The sequence below is a fragment of the Podarcis filfolensis genome (genome assembly GCF_964270895.1).
Source record: "Podarcis filfolensis genome assembly, chromosome: 6".
Taxonomy (NCBI): domain Eukaryota; kingdom Metazoa; phylum Chordata; class Lepidosauria; order Squamata; family Lacertidae; genus Podarcis; species Podarcis filfolensis.
Genome location: NC_139609.1, coordinates 30,605,088 through 30,622,288, shown reverse-complemented (window position 1 = coordinate 30,622,288; position 17,201 = coordinate 30,605,088). Strand labels below are relative to the sequence as shown.

General features: G+C 42.5%; 1 protein-coding gene across 4 annotated transcripts in view; it reads right to left on the bottom strand.

The window, feature by feature from the left end:
- DDAH1 (dimethylarginine dimethylaminohydrolase 1) overlaps positions 1 to 17,201 on the bottom strand; it is a 127,874-nt gene that overhangs the window by 57,906 nt on the left and 52,767 nt on the right. For 2 of the 4 annotated variants that reach the window (XM_083620742.1, XM_083620741.1), the window contains exon 3: positions 8,052 to 8,243. The exons of 1 other annotated variant lie outside the window; for it this stretch is intronic. The gene's annotated coding sequence lies outside the window, so the exon portion shown is untranslated. The remainder of the gene's footprint in view (positions 1 to 8,051; positions 8,244 to 17,201) is intronic. One more of the 4 variants, XM_083620743.1, reaches the window with a different exon arrangement.

Here is a 17,201-nt window from a genome sequence, read left to right as displayed (position 1 = left end):
AAAGATAATGCACAGTTTCCTTTGGGCTGCAAAGGCAGCCTTGTTACTTAGAATCCCAGTTATGGTTTAAATATATGTGAGATCCATGACTAAGATTTCCCAAGTTTCTTTCAAAACATTGGTATCAGGAAAGAAGACCCTCCCCCAACTAAAATCAGGACTAGGTAGAGGGATAGTTTAACTCTTTCTACTGTATAATTTTTATGTTTGAAAACCACACACCCACAGCACTGGTAACCTGCTGTTTGCCCTACATGAACTTTGCATGAATTATGGTGCAACCTCAAACAATCACTTCTTTCTCCCAAAATTAGTGGGACAACATATTCCCACCACCATTTAATCCCAGATAGGCAGCATAGATGAAATAATAATTGCCTGTGTGAGCAGTCTTAAATATCCCCACATTTATGCTCATGAGGGCAGACAGAATGTGTGGACCAAGTAATCCTGGACAATCACAACAGAAGCTGGAAGCAACACAAGCACAACCATGGGCATGGCCATTACCTACAAACAAATGTGGACAGTTAACATTGCTGTCTGAACCAGCTCCCAGATATTACAGATTGAAGCTGGAAGATCCTTCAGGAAGAACTGAAACTATCACCGCAACTAGAAACTGTCTGTCATTCTGTGGCACAGCCATTTCTAGGCGCACTTCCAGGCAGAAATAATTTGCAAGTGTCACATTACAGAATCAGCTTTACTATCACCTTCAAATGATATAGTGGATCTGCATTCCAATTGTTTCCAGTTCAAATGAACTTGCAGGATCAAAGCTACCACCCTAGCACCAGCCTTCCTCTGAGGCGCACCCTGTTCACCTTCCTGTTCTAACAATTCAGGTGATAAAAAGTTGTCACATGAAAAGATCCTTGGAAGATGCATGGGGTATGTCTATGTCACCCAATGCGGTTAAATTAACCTGGCATTTTGTCTGCCGCCGTTTTCTACATTCAGATGAATAGCAGTGTCAGCAAAACTGACAGCTAGGCAGAGAAGAAGGGGAGGGGGACCGGCTGCCAATGGTGATTGTTTAGAAACCAGTTTTGACAGCAAATCCTGTGTATCCTATGTAACTAGAGAGAACAGGCAATGTTCAGAGGCACTGTGAATGCACAGAGTCTAGCACGATAAGATATACTTATATTCCAAATGTGGCTTGGCATGATGTTGTCATCTAAGGCTTTGTATGTATTTCCACAAATCTCTTCAAAGGCGCAATAACTCTTGGAAGTTTTGTTTTCAATCCCTTTCCCAAATATTTCCAAGGCTGAATTCGACATTTTTACCGCAGCAGGAAACTAACCTGACACTGTCAATAAGCTTTCTGCTATGACTGACTCTTTTTAAACAGACCTCACCTGACACATGAGGGGAAAGTAATATTTATTCCTCTTGAACGGTCCACCTTGGAAAATGTTGATTTATTTCCTGAAAATTGCTAATGACTAAATCCCAACTAAACGTGTTGCACAGCGAATCCCAACAAAACGTGTTGCACAGCAAAGAGTCAACCTTTTCTGCAGGCGAAGTAGAAAGGAAAAATCTAGTGGACGGCAAGATGTCAGCCAACTCTGAAACACTGCTTTGTTTGTGCTTGCTTGCCATGACAAATATGGATTTCTAATGGTTAGTATGAGCCTGTTCTGGTCACTTGGTAAGACATGGAGTCAGAACCAAGTTGCTCTTTATTTACTTAAAAATATGTATATCCTATAGCAGCACAAGGTGGCTTACAACCGCAGTTAAAATCATAGCAACCATCAGTAATAAAAACAAATTTTCAAACAAGAAAAAAGTCCAAACGGCTGACAAATTCAGCTCACAAATTCATTTATCAGGGATGCACTTTAATAAGCGTCCAAGAAGTCATTCCATAGCCCCATTGCCATCACCAAAAACCCTTGCTCCTTGCCAAGGTCAGCTTACCTTAAACAAGGGTGTAAATAATTTTCCCCCACATTTGTAACCACCCTTCCATTACCCTTGATTCATCCCCATCCTTTGTAAGCTTTAAAATGGGACTGATAAGGAATTAACACCTTCTGTGCCACCAGATTTTGGTGGAAAAAGAAGAAGAAGAGTTTGGATTTGATATCCCACTTTATCACTACCCGAAGGAGTCTCAAAGTGGCTAACATTCTCCTTTCCCTTCCTCCCCCACAACAAACACACTGTGAGGTGAGTGGGGCTGAGACTTCAGAGAAGTGTGACTAGCCCAAGGTCACCCAGCAGCTGCATGTGGGGGAGCGGAGACGCGAACCCGGTTCACCAGATTACGAGTCTACTGCTCTTAACCACTACACCACGCTGGAAGCAGACACCAGACCTGGAGTGAGCAATGGGCTGGACCTTACTATTGGGACTGTGACAATGAATAAAGTGGTACCTCTGGTTGCGAACGGGATCCATTCCGGAGCCCCGTTCGCAACCAGAAAGGAACGCAACCCGCATCTGTGCACACACGGGTCGCAATTCGCTGCTTCTGCACATGTGTGTGACATCATTTTGTTCATCTGCGCATGCACGAGTGGCGAAACCTGGAAGTAACGCTTTCCGGTACTTTCGGGTCGCCGCAGGACGCAACCTGAAAAAACGTACAGTGGTACCTCGAGTTAGGTATGCTTCAGGTTACAGACTCCGCTAACCCAGAAATAGTACCTCGGGTTAAGAACTTTGCTTCAGGATGAGAACAGAAATCGTGCTCTGGCTGCGCGGCAGCAGCGGGAGGCCGCATTAGCTAAAGTGGTGCTTCAGGTTAAGAACATTTTCAGGTTAAGAACGGACCTCCGGAACAAATTAAGTACTTAACCCGAGGTGCCACTGTATCATGAAGCAAACGTAACAAGAGGTTTGACTGTACTAAACCTAGACTGAGCCCTTAGCAGATGTGTTTTCTGCGAGAGAGTTATGAGTTCTTGAGAAGCCATTACATTTTGACACAAATCTGAAATAAATAAAATGTTACTTGAAAAATGTAAACCATCCCAGTATATCCTCAATTTGTGCTTGCTGTTTTCACAGGCAAGTGTGTGGGTGAGCAAGGGAAAGGATCATTGGACAAATCAGTCAATTCACAACTAAGCTGATAAAAAAACCCAAACTACCTCCCTTCAGTAATACACAACTTTTTGATTACATTTCGTTTCAGTGGGCCAATTTGGGAGAATCTTGAGTGAAAATAGTTTGTTTAACTGATGGTTTCTCAGATAACTAGAATGAATAACAGTATGGTTTTTATTCTCCCAAATATTTGGTGTTCTTCAGCAGGGCCAGCAATACCATTCGGCAGAGTGAGATAACTGCTTCAGGTGGCTCTTCCTCCTGAACTCTCAACCATTCCCCTTGGGCCACATGGTTTCTCCTGGGCCCCCTAATCTGGCCCTCTACCTCAGGTACAGTGGTGTGGGGATTACTGGGTTGCCTTTTTAATTTTTTTATTATGTATTTAGTGTTTTTCATATTGTGATTTTATGTTGTGAACCCCTTGAGATCTATGCGTATAGGGTGGTATACAAATTTAATAAAGAATAATAAAAAATAAATATCCCATTACAGCAAGATTCAGCTGCCAGTCCAGTCAGCTTCTGTATATAGCATGGGGAGGGAGCACCATTTTGTCTTTCACCTCAAGCAGCAAAAGCCCTATACACTTCAGCTGTGATATGAAATATATCACATATTAATATGTTAATGCTGCTGCTGAAACCTTTTTCCAGATCACTGTTACAGTACCGTGGTACCTCTGGTTAAGAACTTAATTCGTTCTGGAGGTCCGTTCTTAACCTGTTCTTAACCTGAAGCACCACTTTAGCTAATGGGGCCTCCCGCTGCTCCCGTGCCGCCGCACGATTTCTGTTCTCATCCTGAAGCAAAGTTCTTAACCCGAAGTACTATTTCTGGGTTAACGGAGTCTGTAACCTGAAGAGTCTGTAACCTGAAGCTTATGTAACCCGAGGTACCACTATATAATTAGGAAACACAGTGGTTATTTTCTGTTTTGGCTCCATATTTCTTCGCTCAATTTGCAGCAACCTTCTAAAGCACAAAAGGGTAATTATTCTTTTCCTGATTAACTAGAATTAAGCTTAGTTTCTAATAATTGGACTGATTAAGCTGCTAAAGACTGCATCGCTATTTCAGTGAAATTAATAGTACTTATTTCACTGTTAATATGTTTTGGACGATGGCTGTTGGTTAAGTTAAATGAAAGTCAATTCTAAACGTGTTTATGAGTAATGCAATTATTTTCCCAGGATAAAGTCCCCACCCCCCACCCCAGTTAGTTACTTCCTACAATATTTTCCTACTAGGCTGCTTTACTCAAGACCTGTACTATATTTCAGTACCTGCCCCTGATAAATCCTTACACTGGCTATCTTCACACAAACAAATCAAATAATGAAGGTGGGGCGTTGTGTGTTTTGAGCCAGTTTCAAACTAAAAGGTGAGATGAGAAGAGGCAAGTGGATAGCAATGCAGGGGGGACCTGCAGGAAACTTTACTGTTCAAGAAGCTCTACTGGAATCCTTCTTTCCTCTGATCTCTGCCTGAAATCTCACTTGCAGCAGAAAAAGGGAGTTAGATTTGTGTGGGCTGTACCCCACGATAAGACACATTTTTGAGTGTTCCCTGCCAAACAACAACAAACAAACCAATAACCTAGCCTATCCAGGTGCACAGCTTTCAGCTCAGCCAACTGATCGTTGTGCTGCTTTTCTGTTTTTCAGGTTTTAACATTTGAGGAGAGATTTCAAAAATAGAACAACCCAATTTCTGTAGTCTGAAGCAGGACATCACATACCTCGGGGCCCTGATACCTCGGTTTCCATTCCATTCTGCTCCAGTGCAAACTACTGCTCTTGCAGTGTTAAGCTGGCACCATGCACACTCCTCCTCCACTCCTTTCACAGCCTCTAAAAGCCTTCGGGGAATGCATGTGCTGCACAAGGGCTCCCCCCCCCCCAGAGCTTGTACATAATTTCCCGTGGCTCCTGCTGCTACCCTGGTGCAAGGGGAGAGAGATCAGCTCTCAGCGCTAAAGCATGTGGATGAGGTTTGTTCCTCTGTGCCACTGCTGGGAGCGCAGCATCAAAGCAAAAACAAAGAACCGAAACACTCAAGCAAATAAACAGAAGGCTCATCTGCCCCAGCTTACTGTTGCATGACAGGACAATTAATTCAGCTGTACGAGTGAACACATTTTCAGTTTTGTACAATGTGCAGTTTTACGCAGGAGAGACAATCAGCCATACTCAGTGGACTCTAGGTGTCTTCATTGCCTTTAAAATTGTATCCAGTACAGTCTGTTTAACCACAGGCTTAAATGTTAAGGATCTACAGAACTTCTGTTTCCCCTCTTCATCTGACTTTAATCCAGGTAAGATTGTAATTATTTATAATTCCTGCAGCACTCTGGGCACTCAGATTGTTATAGAAACAAGAACAGGACCTTCATTCCTAATCACAACTGTATTAAGCAAGGTAAGTTTCAGTAAAGTCAACGAGACTTTCTTTTGTGCATGAGACTTCTCTAGAACAAATAGGGATGTCCTATTCATCAATAATCATAATTTTACTATTTATACCCCACCCATCTGACTGGGTTGCCTCAGTCGCTCTGGGTTGCTTCCAGCATATATAAAAACATAATAAAACATTAAACATTAAAAAAGCTTGCCTATTCAGGGCTGCCTTCAGATGGCTCAGGGGTCAGATAATTCCATACCCTCCATTTCTCAGATGAAAACAGGGACGTCCTAAGGGAAAGCGGGTCATTCCGAGGTAAAATTAGAAACTGGGATGGCTTCTGTAAATTTGGGCTTTCCCTAGAAAATAGGGACACTTGGAGAGTCTGTAGTACAATACCAGGGGACAGGCCTGGTTCACAGGACTTGAGCAAGAAAACATTGCTTTGCTCCCTTTGCTCTATTGGAACCCCTGGCGCCAGATCTTGTGTCCCACAGACAGTGCAGAGCAGAAGACAGAAAGGTTCTGACCAAGCCCCTGAGTGTTATTCTGCAAACCAGATTCTATCAAGCACAGCTTAATGGAAGACCAACAAGAGCACTGGATTTCCTGACTAAATTATTCAAACGATCCCTCTAGATTAGAAGCTGAAAGTCAAAACTGGCAGCAGCACCAAAAACTGATAGGTTTGCCAGAAATGTGGAAGATTATCTGTATTATTTTCTGCAAAGCAAACACCACTCTCTGTGGAGGCAGAAGCAAAAAATAAATTATGGTCTCTGTCAGCTGGTGTTAATGGCTTCCAGTAACACTACTACAGTGACTTTGGCCAAGGTGACGCCATTCTGAATAAGCCTAGAATCCATTGTGAATTAGTTAATTTGTCTAAAGCTCTCTGGAGACGAAAGCCACTAAAAGCGAGGAATTATTTAAATGTCATGGAGATTAAAGTAATGTGAGAAAGTAAATTTGCACATTCATATTTTTTTTTAAAAAAAAGCCTATCCAAATTTCAGGGAATCAGTCTTATGTTTTTACCAGTAACGTTTTCCAGAGCCATGTTCGTCTGGTGCAACAAAACAGGAGACTTGTGGCACCTTAAAGACTAACCAATTTATTGTGGCGTAAACAGGGCTGGATTAAACATTAAGCAAAATGAGCATGTGCTTAGGGCGTCAAGGAAAGGGGGACACCACAGAAATTTTCCATTGCCAGATTTTTAACATTAATGTTCACAAATTGCTCAGCTGAGCGTGCATTTTCTCAGTTGAAGTATATTTAAAATCCGAATAGGAGAACTATGCAACAAGGCACCACAGAGCAGCAGTGCCGGCAGCAAGAGATATGGTAGGTAGCAGAGGCAGGGCAAGGTGTCCCTTCCCATTTCACCTCAAGCAGTGAAACAGAACACACCACCCCTGAATTATGATGGATACGAATAGTTGAGAGTGAATTTTCTATGAGGGAGAGTGCTAAGGATGTGTTTGGCAGGTGTTACTGAGTGGGGGGGGGATAGTGGGGGTGCACCTTCTACCTTAATTATTTTGTTTAACCACTAATGATGTGGGGGTCTTTTTTATTGCATTTCTAAGTTTGAGTCTTATTCACATTTTAAAAAAAATATACAGTATATGTTTGTTTTCTTGTTAATAATGCTGCTTTAAATGTGGGTCTTTGTTGTATTTTGTAATGTTTCACATTGATATATTTTAATGTTTCATTTCATGTTTCAATTTATGTTGTAAACCGCTTGGAGATATAGGTAGGTGTGTGTGTGTGTGTGTGTGTGTGTGTGAGAGAGAGAGAGAGAGAGAGAGAGAGAGAAATGTACCATATTTTTCCATGTATAAGACTAGTTCCCCCCCTAAAAAATAATGTCCAAAATTCGGGGGCGTCTTATGCATGGGGGCCATCTCTCCCCATTTTCTTAAATTGGAGTCCCCAAAAGTATGGGGCTTCTTATACATAGGGGGCATCTTATAGATGGATAAATACGGTAAGTTGCTACTGAAATGGTCTAGATCAGGGTTTCCCAAACTTGGGTCTCCAGCTGTTTTTGGACTACAATTCCCATCATCCTGACCACTGGTCCTGCTAACTAGGGATGATGGGAGTTGTAGTCCAAAAACTGCTAAAGACCCACGTTTGGGAAACCCTGGTCTAAATAAATTATCACAATTAAAGAAACCAGCCACCCCTGACTACTGGCCATGCTGGCTGGGGCTGATGGGAGTTAAGAGTCCAACAATAATTGCAGGGCCTCTGATTCCCCATCCTTCCCCTTCCTCTTTGTATACCAAACACTTTGAATCGCTCTTCATGTAAATGAGACCAGACTCACGGCTGACAAGAAGAAAGGCTCGTCAGGGAGAAACTGTCTGGTATACTTACAAAATGTTACTAATTGCAACAAAAATAAGTAAGCGGGGGAGGGGGGAATCACACGCAAAGAGTTATTCAAAGGAAACATGTGGGCATTCACATCCAGAGAGAACGACGCCATCTGTTCGACACCACCATCATTTTTTTAATGTTCTGTCTTAATAACACCTCTCAAAATAGGTATAGAAGATTACCTTTCACAATGTGCAGTATGTCTTCATCTATGTTGGTGAAGCACTGCAGATTTTAATCTACGATGTTCTATGGAAGTTCCACAGTCATTTCCAAGAGCTGGTTTCGGGCGGTTAATTCTGGCATTTGCAAGCAAATAGAGGCTTCGGGATAGAGTGCGATGCAAATCCTGTTTGGCGTTCCATGACCTAAAACTTAAAGGAAAAGTGGAGGGAACTCAATTGCTTAGGCATTTCAGTTAAAACAAACAATGGCATTAGGTATTTTTCGGCCCTCTTGGCAAGGGGCTACACGTGTTGCTTTATTTTTGCCCGATTTAATGCTTTAGTCACAGTAAGTACTATTACTGGCATTTTGCGCTGCTTAAAATATCTCAGCAATATTTATCTGAGGGTGGGCTGTTGCTAAGTGTACAATCCTATCTCCTGGCCGGCAGCAGAGCAGATTTACAGAGTGGTGGAGCCACCACTTGCACCCGCAGCTCCTCTGATTCCACTGTCCAGGGTGGAAGGTGAGAAGGCAGGAGAGGTCTACAAGTTTGCAGTGAAAGTTCCAGGCTGATACAGGAAACAAGCCTGAATTGGGCCCCTTGCCACAGCTTGCAGGTACCTGGACTGGCTTAGGATCCAGCAGACCCTTGGCTAGCACAACTGCACCCACTCCCCACTCTGAAAACAGCTAATAGGACCTTGACTCCTTCTGTTCTCTTTGAATGCATAAACACTTGGGACATCAGAATTTGATACACCAGTCTTCTTCCTCTGCATGCACCAGGAACTTCCAAGCAACAGAGTCCAGGATTAAGGCAATCAAGATGGGGCTGTGCAGACAGGAGTTATGCAGAGCTCGCTAAGATGGCGGGCAAGAGCTGAATAGGACTGCAGAAAGGAAGCAGCGGATGCAGGTGAATCAGGCAATGAGTAGAAGCAACAGTCATAGAATTACAGAATTGTAGAGTTGTAAGGGATGAAGGTCATCTGGTCCAAACACGGGTGGCACTGTGGGTTAAACCACAGAGCCTAGGGCTTGCTGATCAGAAGGTCAGCGGTTCGAATCCCCACGACGGGGTGAGCTCCCATTGCTCAGTCCCTGCTCCTGCCCACCTAGCAGTTCGAAAGCCCGTCAAGTGCATGTAGATAAATAGGCAGGAAGGTAAGCGGTGTAGAGTTCCTTGCGCTGCTCTGGTTCACCAGAAGTGGCTTAGTCATGCTGACCACACGACCTGGAAGCTGTACGCCGGCTCCCTCGGCCAGTAAAGCGATACGAGCACCACAACTCCAGAGTCATCCACGACTGGACCTAATGGTCAGGGGTCCCTTTACCTTTACCTAAGGGTCATCTAGTCCAAACTTTTGCCCAACGTGGGTCTCAAACCCACAACCCTGAGATTAAGAGTCCCATGCTCTACCAACAGAGCTATTCAAGCTCATTTTCCAAAGTGATCTTAACCTGGTACCATGGAGGGGCAAGAGATCTGGGGCCAGTGCAGCTGGAGAAGGAAGTAGACGTCATTACCCAAAAACCCACTCAGCCACTGTGCAGCCTTATGGCTATGCTTCCATGCACATTCCCACCATTTGCTGGGCATCTTGCTTTCTCAGAAACTTAGCCGGGCTGTTCTCAGCACAAAGCACTTCCTGAATTGCTATGCATGTCCAGGCTTCCGCTAGGAAATCTTTTCACATCTAGAATGCCTCATTTTGGGCTTGCATATGAAGCCCACACTGCTAAAGAGAAAGACAAAAGAGGGGGGAAAGAGTGCAGTATTTTCTGCTCCCCTTCTTTCCACCAAACAAGTTTGTTTTGGTTATACGTACGCAAGGGCAAAAGGTACAAAAAGTCATAAAAGGAGCGAATAATTTGTATCTCATTTAAGGGACTGTTCTTTCGTTAGTTGGACTACTTTAGTAAGTTTCAGAGCCTTGCATAAATTCTGTCACAAAGGTTTACTTAAGAGCCAAACTCATTTGCTTTAGCCACAACGCACAACGGATTTTCTCCAGAACAGCCTAATTAAAGCAATTGGGCCTGATCCAAAGTTAATGGGTTGCAATTCTATTGCACCCTTTTCACCTGCACAGACACTGTATTTATGTGGTACTTACTCCATTGTAAATTCGGTAATTGCCATCTGTCCCCAGTGACATTTTAGGCAAGCTGCAGTCAACCTCTGGCTGATCCTCTCTCACTTGTAGCAAATCCCCTTTCACTTTTGGCAAGACACTCAAGAGAGTGGTACGTAATGAGTGTGATCCAAAGCTGTGCACGTGAGCAGAACTCGCACCGTCGACTCTGGAATGCGAGAGCCCCACAGGAACACAGATAGCATAACTGGCCATAAATGAGCATAGAGAAAGCTGTCACTCCCAGCTGCCTTCCTCTTTGTTAGATCATCATGGCAATGTTTGGAACTAGCTCAAGTGATGTAACTAAGACAGTTATGCCAAGTCAGACCATTGGTCCATCTAGGTCATGAACTGACAGTGGGTCTCCGGGGTCTCAGGCAGGATCCTATTTGAGTCCTACCTGAAGATGTCAGAAACTAAACATGGAACCTTGCTCTTCCACTGAATGACCCCAAATCTTAGTATTATGAGAGAGGAAGTGCAAGGGATGCTTATCTCCACATTCTCCATGCCATGCACAATTCGACAAACACCTCTTGCATCTCCCACATCATCATCATCATCATCATCATTATTATTATTAAACCTAAAGAGCCCCAAATGCTTTTCCTTGCAGGGAAGTTGCTCCTGGGTCTCTTGTCCTGCAGCTTTTCCAACTCTACAATGCTGACACTTGAACTTTGGGCTAAAAAATGTGGCACTGAGAATCTCCCCCTTTTATTAATTAAGCTTTTTAACAACAACAAACAACAACAACTTGACCAAATATTTGGGAAATATCTGTGACTATTCAGGGCATGTGTGTTTACCACAAAATTTGCATGTGAGAAGCGTAAGAATGAACATGTCCGAGCAATGTTGTACTAGAGTGCACAACAAGCTATGTTCGAATCAGGAACCAAGGTGTCGAATCAGGAACCAAGGTGATCTCTCTCTCTCTTTCTCATACACACACACACACACAGAGAGAGAGAGAGAGAGAGAGAGAGAGAGAGAGAGATTAGATCTCTAAATATCTTGCAAGGTCATTTAACATAACAAAAAAACTAACGCAACGCAATATGAGAAAAACAGAGGGAAACTTCTGAAACAGAAGCTCAGCTAGGAAGGAAGAGTAGGAATTATCCACTGCCCAAGCTAATGGGAGAGAAGCAGCCGGTATGATGCAGACAATTGGCAAAGTTCCTAAGAAAAGGTTTCTTCCTATACACAGGAAAGTGAAATGTAATTTGGCAGAGATTTATGAAAATTTTGATTTTGAAGGGGGCTTACTTCAACAGTTCCAAAGCAAATGAATATCGTCCAAAGCATTTTTTTTTAACTTGCTCAGGGTACATAAGGGTAAAAAAAGGTAAAGGACCCCTGGATGGTTAAGTCCAGTCAAATTCGACTATGGGGTGCTGTTGGTTTTGCCATCATTCCAAAATCCAAAGCAACATGCTTCTCTTTCAGTCCTCATCCTGTCCTGAAATTGGCACACTCCATCACTGGACATGGAAAACAGAAAAAGAGTAGCTGATAGATTTTCCTTTCCTTTCCTCCCTCTTTTACATGTGTGATGTAAAAAGTAACTATCAATTTTGATTCTGAAAGCATGCTCATGTTTAGGAATATGGATGAGAAATTACCATTTTCCTGAGCATTAATGATTACCGCTGTTTGCTGCTGAACACACATTCAGTAATACGCAGTTTCAAGCTGATGACTCACAGCCCCACTCTCAAAGCTTTATCGAGCACAAGAGTAGTTCAGTGCAACACAGGTGATTCATTAACATAATTGTGGGGCTACAAATAAAACAAATGGTGGTTAAATTCCTTAAGTGTTCGCAGATATACAGTATTTGGCTTTCTGTATTATTGTGCCAAATGGGAGGAAACAGAGCTAATTCAACAGAAACAACTACATTGCAAGAGTCAGGGCTGCGACGTTTCCAAGCTTGCTATCATGTACTTAATGCAACGTCTTCTGCCTCTACACAAAACATATAGTATTTCAAGTCATTTTGGAGAAGCTGAATCCAGTTTTCTTTCTTTTCAGAACAGAATGCCCAAGTTTACAATTGGCATTTCATTAAATTTACTGCCGTAGTCTGATGACGTAAGCCCTTGATTTTAATTTAATATAATATATATCCCCACCTCCACTGCCTTTATGGGAGAGAAAAGGGGATACAGATTTTTGGTCCTAATTCTCAGCCATGATTTTTGAAAGTGTGGCACTGGGACAAATGTAGGATTCTGGAGGTGCCCCCCCTGCAACTAAAGGCAGTTTGGTGGGGGGCATAAGCAGCTAAGGGGAGATGGAATGCAGCATGCAAACAACGCTTTTCCTAAATCATCTTCTCAGCTGAATCACATAATCAGACTAACCCACATGGCTTTTTAAAAGTCATCTTTTAAACTGCCCACAGTGTATCTAAAAGGATAGCGCCACCATCCTTCATAAAAGTGCCCCCAATAACATTTTTCTCACACTCCAGTTTATACAAGATCACACCTTATGAATATGGATCTAGCCTGTTATTCTAATTACTTGGTAGAGCTTAGAATGATCAATTCACTTATAGATTATCTATTAAAAGTATGTTAAAAAAAATATATCCCTACGTGGGTGAACTTAATTAAGCACAACGGGATGATTAATAGAAAGCTAAGTTAAGACCAAGGGGAATTCAAAAGACCATGTTGGGCTTTTGTTGGGCTTCCAACAAGCTCCTCTGTTGACTGCTGTTCACCTTCTTGTATACCTCACTGTTCTCTGGAGCTGCCCCCTGGCTGAAGATCTGTAGCATGGACAACCACACGCCTATGTTTTTCCTTTGTGCATCAGGTTGCCTACTAGGGGCAATTGCAGACTGTCACTATTTTGCAGGTAAGATTCAATCGCATACTGTTGCATCTAGGTAAAGGTAAAGGGACCCCTGACCATTAGGTCCAGTCGTGGCCGACTCTGGGGTTGCAGCGCTCATATCGCTTTATTGGCTGAGGGAGCCGGCTTGCATCTTCCGGGTCATGTGGCCAGCATGACTAAGCCGCTTCTGGCGAACCAGAGCAGTGCACGGAAACGCCGTTTACCTTCCCGCTGGAGCGGTACCTATTTATCTACTTGCACTTTGATGTGCTTTCAAACTGCTAGGGAGCTGGGACAGAGCAACGGGAGCTCACCCCGTCGCGGGGATTCAAACCGCTGATCTTCTGATCGGCAAGTCCTAGGCTCAGTGGTTTAGACCACAGCGCCACCCGCGTCCCTCATAAAAGAGTACCAGACTGCAAAATAAAATAAAAATAAATCCTTTGGTTTTGCTTTCCCCCTTAAAAGTAAAAAAAGCCAGTTTTTCTGCCATGAAGACATTCCAGATTCTATGGAGCCATCCTTCAAATGTAAAGTTACTCCCAGTTCCCAGTGCTTAGCTATCTCTAGTCTAGCTGCCATTAGTTCTTGCCCCTTCCTAAGCAGGATTAAGAAATTGCAAATCCTGAAGGTTTTCCTGCAATGGACTTCCGGTTAGCGCCAGCGCTTAATGGTGGATCTCACCCGGAGCTCCGGGAGAGATCTGCTTCGTGGGTTCGGGTCCTGTCAGCTACGGCGGAGCGGGGACCCTCAAAAATCACAGGCGCGTTGCCTGTGAACCGGAGACTCGGCGGGCACCTTTGCGCCCCCCCCGACGCTGTGAAATAGCCTTTTTAAAGGCTGCGGATCAGCGGAGGGGTTTTGGAGCGGTGCTGAGAGTCGTCTTCACCCAGCCTGCGAAGCGAAGCCGCGTCGCCATTAGCGGAGAGCGCTGATTTCTTCCGGTGAAATTGGATTAAAAGAACAACTACCCGTGAGTAGGATTGACCGCTAAAATATAATTGGACACTAAAAGTAAAGAAATTGGGCACCGAGACGGACAAGCACTAAAAAGGAAGTCTGCTTTCCGTTCTGTAGCAAGATCAAAGCGAAAGGCACTCTAGCTGTAACTGCTTGAGAGGAAATTTGTGGGAATTAAGAAATCCACCACCAAAGCAAAGAACTCCCTCCCCGAAGGCAGGAGGGGGGGAAAGAAGATTTTAAAGTGTTTTCCTGCCAATTTAAAAGAACTGAGTTAAGTACCGCTGCTCTTATACCTGGGATCGGACTGCCGGAGAAAAGGAACCGGCTAAGGACTGTTGCTATAAGAAGGTTAAAAAGTATCTTTAATTGACTTTGGCTACTCCCAACTTGAAACATTTATTTTGTTGCATTGTAAAGTTACTTACAGGACATTATTGACTGGGATCCCCTAGAAAGAGAAAAGAATAATTGGAAGGGACTAGGAAAACTTTTGTTTATTTTTTGAAGAGTGTGGGACTATTTTGAGAAGTAAAGAATTGACTCTACGCCCTCTAGAGGACTTACAAATTGTTTCAGCAACAAGTGGAGTTTAAAATCTGAGAACTTTTGTCTGATAGCTCAAGAGTGTGGGAATGACCTTGACTAAAAGACTTTGTTATGGCAGATGGTAAAGAGAAAGGGGATTCACAAGAAACAACCTTGAGATCTGGCAGACAATACAAAATTGACCCTTCCATGCAAAGAAGGGCTTCTGTAACAGGAGCCTCTGGAACTACAGTTGTCGCAAAGGCAAAAGTGAAAACAATGTCTACAGAAGAATCATTTGCTAAGGTACTGGAGAAAATAAATGACTCTTTGGAGGAACTAAAAAAGCAAGGTGCAGAAACTAAAGTACAAGTTGCAGAAACTAAAGTACAAGTTGCTGAAACAAATAAAAAAATTGAAGAAATCTCTGGGAAAATTGACTTAAATACAAAAAGTATAACTGACCTTGGGAACAAAGTGAACTCAAATGCAGAAGCAATTGGGAAATTATTGGAAGATTCATCTACAACACGAAAGATAGCCGAGGAAGCTAAGGAAATTGCAACTGCTGCGGAGGAAAAATTTCCACCAGTTTACAAGAAACTAGATGAGTATGAGCTGGCACTCTCTATGCAGGATATGCAACGTAAGGAGAGGAATCTAAGGATTAGACTTGTGCCGGAAAAGGAAGGAGACAACCTGGTGGACTATTTGACAAAAGAATTTTCTGATTTTTGGAAGCAGGAGTTGGAGAAAGAAGATTTTAAGATAGAAAGTGCATTTAGATTGGGAACAAGGCAGAGGAGGAATCGACCCAGAGATTGTCTTATAACTCTAAGATCAAAGGAGGAGCGAGATAAAATATTGAACCTGCATTACCAAACAACCCTTCGAATTGAAGACTTTCATATTGAGATCTTCAAAGACATTCCTAAGAGTATTTTGGACGCAAGAGGACACTATAAGGACCTGGTGATATTGCTGAAAAGGAACTACATACCATTCAGGTGGGAGTTTCCCCAAGGCTTGTCTTTTAAATACAAGGGGAAGAAGAGAAGAATAAAGACTGTGAGTGATAAAGACAAGTTCCTGGGAGAACACGAAGAAGACCTACAGAAAGAGACATTTCCAGGACAAGGGCATCCGTCACTGGACACGGACACGGTACCACCGACAGACGAGGAACAAAAACAGGGAGCTGTAGGAGGAAGGAGTAAATAATCCCATCATGGTTCTGAAACTTCTAACCTGGAATTGTAACGGTTTGAACATTCCCAGAAAGAGAAAAAATATATTTCACGCTTTAAAGAAAGACCAATTGGACTTGATTTGTCTACAAGAGACTCATGTGACAAGAGCACATAGAAAATTATTAATAAACAAAAGATTGGGACAGGAATTTATATCTTCAGACAGAGTAAAAAAGAGAGGAGTGGTGATCTATGCAAAAGAAAAGTTGCAACCGAAACAAATTTTTAAAGATGATCAAGGAAGATATTTGGCAATTGAAATCCAATCCCAAGGAGAGAAGTATCTGATAGTGGGAATCTATGCACCAAATGAAGGGAAAGCTGAATTTTTTAAGAAGTTGCATGAAATTTTGATGGACCATATGGACTACAATTTAATTTTGATGGGAGATATGAATGGAGTAGTTTCAACAAATATGGACAAAGCACAAAGACAGGTAATAACAAAAGATGGAAGACTTTGGTAAAGACTTTTTTCGAAATGACTGACAATATGGACTTGATTGACATTTGGAGAACAAAACACCCATTAGAAAGAGAGGGAACCTTCTTTTCTGAAGCCAAAATGACATGGACAAGGATTGACCAAATTTGGGTGACTAGCAGTATGGCGCCGAACATAAAGAAAGTAGAAATCTGCCCAAAAACTTTCTCCGACCACAATGCAGTAAAGATGGTGATGAGGCAAACAACAACTGGTTACTTCAGATGGAGAATGAATGACACCTTATTCAGAGATGAGGAGATTTGCAAGAAGGCCCAAAAAACTTTGAAAGACTACTTTGAAATCAACTTAAGGTCTAAAGTAGAAAAAAGAATAGTATGGGACGCAAGCAAAGCCGTGATGAGAGGGTTTTTGATTCAGCAAAATACATTAAAGAAAAGAAAGCAAAACGAGAGGAAGGAGAGAATTTTGGAAAAGATAAAAGAAGGGGAAAAACAATTAAGATCGAAGCCAAAATCCCAAGAGATTTTAAGAGAAATTAAATTTCATCAAACACAATATATGGAACTGATGAATCAAGAATTAGAGTGGAAAATTAAACAAATGAGACAAAAGACTTTTGAATCTGCTGATAAATGTGGTAAGTTATTGGCTTGGCAAATAAAGAAGAGACAAAAACTCAACACGGTAACAAATATAGAGGTGGAAGGAAAGAATATAAGCAACCCAGCGGAAATTAGGAACTGTTTTCAGAACTACTTTAGACAACTCTACACACAAGGGCCGCAGAAAGAAATGGATATACAACAATTCCTCGAGAAAAATGGGCTGAAAAAGGTTTCGCAGGAAAGTAAAACAATTTTGAACCAGGAGATATCAGCACAAGAAATAGAAGATGCCATTCAAGGCATGACGCTGGGCAAATCCCCCGGGCCGGATGGATTGACTTCTAAATATTATAAAGTTTTGAAGGAAGGACTGATACAACCT